Below are 7780 nucleotides of genomic sequence, written 5' to 3' on the forward strand. Positions count from 1 at the left end.
ATTCACTTAAACGGTTTTGCAAGCTTGTGATTGAGATTTTACTTTCCTCTATATCTCTTTGACTCTGCTTCATGTGATCTATTTCTTTTCTTTATTGCTCATTCAAGGAATCCGTCATTTTTCTAATCTCCTCTATTTTTTATCAATGTCTTCTTTAGAAGCAGTTATAAATTCTTTTACTGCAGTGTTTTTTCAGATTGCATTTCCTCCCTATGATTCTATCGTTGATTCTTTACTTCAGATGCTATGAGTTCTGAGAATTCTTTTTTTATTTCAGAAGAGAGTTGCGCTCTGTTTTCTTCCATACCTTTCTGCTGCTGCTTTTTTACTGTCAACGCTATTAATTCATGCATTTGAGCCGAGCTAGTGTCCTCTGCACTTGATCTGCGTGGGCACTGGGTTTCCTCCGTATGTTTCTGCATTTGATTCTTTAGTGCAGATGTTATTAATTCAGGGATTTCTTTTTTTATTTCCAATCTGAGTTCCTTTATAACTTTCTCTAGCTGTTTCTTTATATCAGAAGCCATTGATTCATTCCTTTCCACTGTGTGATTCCTAATTTGTTCTGCATTAGTGTCCTCTGCACTTGTTATGGGTGGGCTTGGGTTCTGAGGTTGCATTTTGTTCCTTCTTGTCATTTTGTGTAGTACTGTCTTCTCACCTTTGCTGTAGTTCTTTGTTGTAGTTATAACCTTAGCAGGCACTGGAGTTCAGTTGCAGATTGGGCTTGGGCTAGGACTGGTTTGGGAGATCCCAGAAGGCAGCAGAAACTCCTACTCAGCAGGCAGTGTGGGGGAGGTGCTGCGGAGTGGTTAGGGGCATCCCAAGTTGGTGGAAGAGGGTCTCACCCACCTGCGCCTGGGCTGGGACCAGTAATAGGTCCTGCTGGCACAAAGTAGAGGGAAGTTCTCCCACACACTCACTGTGCCTCGGCTAGGACTGGGTCTGGGGGTTCTGGGAACATGGCAGAAATTCCTACTCAGCGGGCTGCGGGGTGGTTAGGGGCGTCCCAAGGGTATAGGGTCTCACCCATGCTGCGCTTGGGCTGGGACCAGTAATAGGTCCCGCCGGTGCAGGGTAGCTGGAAGCTCTCCCACACAGGCACCGGGCCTGGGCTAGGACTGGGTCTGGGGGTTCCGGGTATGTGGCAGAAATTCTTACTCAGCAGGCGGGGTAAGGTAGGTGCTGCGGGGTGTTGGGGGCTTCCCAAAGGAGTGGAATAGGGTCTCACCCATGCTGTGGCTGGACTGGGACCTGTAATAGGTCCCGCCGGTGCAGGGTAGCTGGAAGCTCTCCCACACACTCACCAGGCCTGGGCTAGAACTCTGCATTTGATTCCTTATTGCAGATAGTATTAATTCAGGAATTTCTTTTTTCATTTCCAATCTGAGTTCCTCTATACTTTTCTGCAGTTGTTTCCTTATTTCAGAAGCTGTTGATTCATTGATTTCAGTTGTGTGATTCCCAATTTGTTCTGTGTTAGTGTCCTCTGCACTTTTTATGGGTGGGCTTCAGTCTGAGAGTACATTTTGCTCCTTCTCATTGTCATTTTTGTGTAGCACTGTCTTCTGACCTTTATTGTAGGTCTTTGGTTCAGGTATAACCTTAGCACCTACTGAAATTCAGGTCCAGATCTACAAAGTTTGGATTTATCCAGCTGTGCCTGGCTTGGGTCTGGCCCCTGTCCTCAGCTCTTTCCTGCTTCCGCCCTTGGGAGGGAACCTGTTGTGCCCCTGTGGCAAGATGTTCTGCTCCTGTACTCTCTGGGTGGTGCTGTGCCCTACTCTCTCTACTAGGATTGCAGCTGCAGGGTTTCAACCCAGGCCTGTATGCCAGGCCTGAGCTGAGTCTGGAGGGGACAAGTTGGAGTAGAGGGGAGAGGAAGCTCTCCCACACACTCACCGGGCCTGGGCTAGTGCTGCATCTGGGATTCCCCAGAATGCAGCATAAATTCTCACTCGGTGGGTGAGGTTGGTGGGCTGCTGCGGAGTGGTGGGGGTATCCCTAGGTGGTGGAAGTGGGTCTCATCTGTATTGCACCTGGACTTGGACAGGCAGGTCCTGCTGGTGCAGGGTAGCAGGAAGCTCTCCCACACACTCACCATGGCCTGGGCTAGGACTGGATCTGGGGGTCCCCGGAACGCATCAGAAATTCTCATTCCATGGGTGGGGTGGAGAGGATGCTGCAAAGTGTTGGGGGGTTCCCAAGGGGGTAAAATATGGTGTCACCCATGCTGCACCTGAGCTTGGACTGGCAGTTCCCACCCTCACAGGGTAGCTGGAAGCTCTCTCACACACTCACCAGTCCTGAACTAGGACTCTGTTTCTATTTTAATACTTAAATATTTCATCCATTTGACTTTAGTTTTCTGTATGATAGGCATGGCTCCAATTTTATCTTTCATCATGAGGAAAGACAGTTTTTCAGTAGCATTTATTAAGGAAGTTCTCTTTCTTCCAGTGAACGTGTTTGGCCCCTTTCTCAAAGAAAAGGTTGCTGAGAGTGCTTGTAGTTTGTCCACATCTTCTAAACTGTTCCATTGATCTTCAGGTCTGGTTTTGGTGGATATTTTTGCCAGTACCTTGATGATTTTATCACAGTAGCTTTGTAGTATAGTTTCAAGTCAGAGAATATACTGCCTCTTGGTTTTCCTTTGTTCCTTATAATTGTTTTTGCTATTCTAGGTCTCTTCTGGTTCCAGATTAATTTTAGGAATGTTTTCTCTAGATCTGTTGGACATAATAATGTTATTTTAATCAGGAGTGCATTGAATCTGTATAACAATTTTGTGATTACAGTCATTTTCGCGATGTTGGTTCTTCCTATCCAGAAGCAAGTAATATCTTTCCATTTCCTGAAATCCTCTTTGATCTCTTTTTTCAGAGTACTTACTTTTCACTGCACAAATATTTTGCCCCTTTGTTACATTGATTCCTAAGTATTTCATTTTGGGATGTGTTATTTTGAAAATTGTGGTTTACTTAATTTTTCTCTCATTGTGTTTGTTGTCTGTTTACTGAAATACTTTTGATTTTGAAATTTGACTGTTTATCCTGATATGCTACTGAACTTGTTTATTAAATCTACAAGTCTCTTGGTGGAGTTTTTGGGCTCTTCTATGTAGCATATCATGTCATCTTCACATAATGATAATTTGACTTCTACCTTTCCAATAATTATTTCTTTCACTTCTATCTCTTGTATAATTGCTCTCCCTAATATTTCTAGAACTATATTGAGTGGGATTGGAGACAGGGAACATGTTTGCCTTGTTCCTTATTTTAAAGTGAATGTTTTCATTTTTTGTTCATTTAATATAATGTTGGCTCTTGGTTTGTCATAGACGGCTATTATCAGGTTGAGGTAAAGACCATGTATTCCAGTTTCCTGCGGGGTTTTTTATCATGAATGAGTGATTTTGTCAAAAGCTTTCTCTGCTTCTACTGAGATGATCATGTGATTTTTTTCTTTTTTTTTTAATGGTCAGCTCAGCCCACCCTGGGGGCGGGGCTTGCATGGCATGTGGTGCTGGGGGTCGAACCAAGGTCCCTGCATGCTTGCCTAAGCTTGCCTAAGAAGGCGCTTTAGACCACTGAGCTAGCTCACCAGCCCGATCATGTGATTTTTGTCCTTAACTCTGTTGATATGGTGCATTACATTTGTGAATTTTCATATATTGAATTATCCCTTTATTCCTGGGATGAATCTGAATTGGTCATAACAAATAATCTTCTTGGTGATTTGCTGAATTCTGTTTGCTAGCATTTTATTGATAATTTTTGCATCTATGTTCCTTGGGAAGATTGGCCTGTAATTCTCTTTTTTTGGCAGGGTCTTTCTCTGATTTTATTATCAGTGTAAAACTTGCCTCTGGGAATGAATTTGGGAGGATTGCTTCCCTTTCAAATCCATTGAAGAATTTGACAAGAGTTGGCATTGACTCTTCTCTAAATATCCTGTAGACTTTAGCTGTGAATCCATCAGGACCTCAGTGTTTTGCTGTAGGTTTTTTATAACATTTTCAATTTCATCCACTGATATTGGGTTATTCATAGTTTTTATAACTTTTTCATTCAGCTTCAGAAGTTCATGTGTATCTAGGAATCTCTCCATTTCTTCTGTGTTTTCCGTCCTGTGAGAGTAAAGCTTTTGGAAACAGATATTGATGATCTTATGAATTTCTATGCAGTCTGTAGTAATTTCACCCTTATTGAGTGGATTTGAATTTTTCTTTCCTTTTTTTGTTAAGGTTGGCTAGGGGTTTATCAATTTTATTTATTCTTTCAAAGAACCATCTCTTCAGTTCATTAATGCTTTTATTGTTTTCCTCATCTCCATTGCATTTATTTTTATTCTGGTGTTTACAATTTCCTGACTTTTTTGAGCTTTGGGCTTGACTTGCTCTACTTTTTCTAGGAGATTGAAGTGCAGCATAAGGCTGTTTATTTGGGCTTGTTCAGCTTTCCTAATGTGCAAATTGATCAATATAACTATTCTTCTTAAGACAGCTTTCATTGTACCCAAGGATTTCAGTAAGTTATATCTGTATATTTGTTGGATAGTAAATACTGTTTAATTTCATCTGTATCACATTGAATGTTCAGCAGGGTGAAATTTAGTTTGTATGTGTTTGTGGAGTTTTTGCTAGTTCTTTTGTCAGTAATTTCCAGTTTCATTGTACCATGGGCAGATAATATGCATAGGATAATTTCAATTCTTTAGCATTTATTTAAGCATGCACTATATGCTAGTATGTGATATATTTTGGAGACTATACAGTGTGCAGCTGAGAAGAATGTCTATTCTAATGTTGTTGGGTGCTTCACTTTGTAAAGGTCTACCAAGTCCATTGTCTGTTAAAATTTGTCATACATACTTGGGTGCTCATATATTGGATTTATATATATTTATAATTATTATCTCTTCCTCTTACAGTTTTCCTCTAACAAGTATGTAGTGATCTTCTTTATCTCCTTCAGTCACTCTTGGTTTGAAGTTGACATTTTCAGCAACCAGAATAGCTACCCTTGCTTCTTTGTCAGTTCCTCTCTCGTGGAGTATTGTTTTCCATCCTTTCACTTGCAGTCTATTAATTTCTTTTTTACTTAAATGTGAGTCTTATTTATAGCATATTGTTGGATTTTGTATCTTGATTAACTCTGCCAGTCTGCTTCTTTTGATTGGTGAATTGAGACTGTTTACATTGATGGTTGTGACTGGTGTGTATTGGCTTATCTTTGTCATGTTATTTTCCTATTATAGGATCCCTATTGTTACTCTGTTTAATTGCTTTCTCTGGCTGATTGTTCTTTGCTGTTGTTTTCCTGAAGTTGTGATCATTTTTGTCTCTTTCTAGAATATCTGTTAGTATTCTTTGTTGGGTTGATTTCTTCAGTTATTGTTTGTCATGGAAATATCTTATCTCTCCATTAAATATGATACATATTAAATATCATAGGTAAATACAACAGATAGATTGTTTTGCAAGGTATGTTAATCAGGCTCAGAAGTTTGTTTGTTTGTTTGTTTTGAGGGTTTTTTTAGGACCTGAAATATTTAAGTGCAAGTTCTTCTCAGTTTGATGGTCTGCATTGTGAAATATGTCATGATTCTGATGGGCTTAAAATTATAGGTGGCCTGTTTCTCCTAACAGCTTTTAGTATTCTGTTATTTTGCTGGCTTTCTGGAGTCTTGATTGTTAGGTGTCTATGTGTACATTTGTTTTGATTATAAATAACTGAAATTCTACATGCCTCATTTATATTTATGCCACATTCTTGTCCCAAGCTTGGGAAGTTTTTTGCTACTACTCCAAAAAACAGTCTTTTTATGTCCTTTGTGTTCACCCCAGCTGTTTTGTTATACATATTCATATTATAGAGGTACAAAGCTTTTTTGGCACCATTTAAGAACTTCTGTAGACTCTGAGCAGCCTGCATCTCTGGTACACTGTGACTTTCCTCAGCCTACAGTGCACAGGTTTGGGAATTCTGCTGGTGCACTTCCAAACTTTTAAGAATTTAGAAGGCCTCTGAATGGCCTATGGAATGCCAGTGAGATGCAATCTGTGGTCCCAGTGCAAGCGAATGCAGAGCATTCATGGAGCCATTTAAGAACTTTGGTGGACACAGAGAAGCTTGTGGGAGTCTGTCAGGGTGACTACCACTAGGAGCTTCAAAAATGTCAAAACAAATGAGCAAAAGAAAAATCTCAATCCTCTACCATGCCAAGACAAATCCAAGAGAAAAAGATACACAAGAACTTGGAAATCACAAACCTGAAATCTCTGAAATGATAGCAACTAAATAAACACACAAATCCCACTAGGCTACACAAGAAATAACATCAGAAATAATCTCTGAGGTCCAAGAAGAAATGGTATCAATCCTGAAACAATTGCTCAACAAAGCTAAAGAAGACACAGATTTTCAAAAAAGGAAAATCAGAACATGAATGAAACACTGAATGCACAATATGCAAAAGAATTAGAATGCATGAAACAGATTCAAACAGATACCCAGGATATTAAGAACTCCATTGAAAGTTGGCAATACTGCATGAGTGAAACAGAAGATAGACTTTCAGACCTAGAAGACAGTGATGCAGTTAATGAATGTGAGAGGAAAGATCTCTTAAAACTAATAGGGAACCAGGAAATAACAATTCAACAGTGATAAAATGACAAAGAAAATAATATAAGAATAATAGGAATGAAGCAGTAGGAGACAAAATAAATGACATAAAAAGACTATTCACAGAAGTACTAGCAGAAATTTTCCAAGCATAAGAAAAGAAGTGCACACAGCCATAATCACAATAAATCTACACATAGACACATAATAACCAAAGTCTCAGAAATTCAGCAAAAGAATATAATATTAAAAGCTACTAAATATGCTGTCTTGGAGCCAGCTGAGTATGGACTGAAACTTCCAGTAACTAAGATGACCCCTTCATTACTGCTATGAAATGAAGCAGAATTCTGTATCCCTCAGAAGACAAAGAAGAGGAGGGGGAGGGCAGGAGAAAGAAGAGCAGGAGAAGGACTCAGTGGCAGAGAAGGAGGCAGCAGAGGAAAACAATTGCTGCAGACTGGAGCTGACTAAACAGGTGCACCCTTTGCTCCAGGTAGGGTCGCCTGTGAGGAGCACACCAAGCACACCACCCAAATGTGCATGGCTGTCTGAGGGTTGCTGGTAGGGCTGCATCAGTATCATTCTTCTGATTGCTAGGATTGGTTGTGTGGGAAAATGCTCTTGCTTTCAGGAAACACATGCGAAAGTATTTGGCAGAGGCTGGATAACATACTGTGAGGTTTTTTTTATTTTTTTCAAAGTTTTATTGATAAACAGATAGCAATGAGACAGTTTCAAATCAAATTGGAAGTACAGTTTCAACAAATAATACACTGCATATATTCTTCTTAGTGGTTAATGTGAGGTTTTTTTAAATGATTGATGAAAACTTTATGTATACTATTGCAAAGTGTAACTTTGAGATTGTTTCATAAGTGAAAAAAACAATGGGGAAAAAGACACTTTTAGGAGAGATTTTAGATGGTTTCTCACAAGGCATGGATGTACTGGTGTTCCTACTTTTAACATAGTGTTGGCAGTTCTGTCTAATCTTGTAAAAAGAGCAACAAAAACACAGGTGACAGAGACAATGTTACAACTAGACAGGAGGAACAAGTTCTCGTGTTTCATTGCACAGTACATGAGACTATATCAATGATAAAGTTTGTACTGTGCACTTCAACAAAAAAAGAGAGGATTCTGAA

The sequence above is a fragment of the Octodon degus genome, unplaced genomic scaffold (genome assembly GCF_000260255.1).
Source record: "Octodon degus isolate 3935 unplaced genomic scaffold, OctDeg1.0 scaffold00316, whole genome shotgun sequence".
NCBI classification, from domain to species: Eukaryota; Metazoa; Chordata; class Mammalia; order Rodentia; family Octodontidae; genus Octodon; species Octodon degus.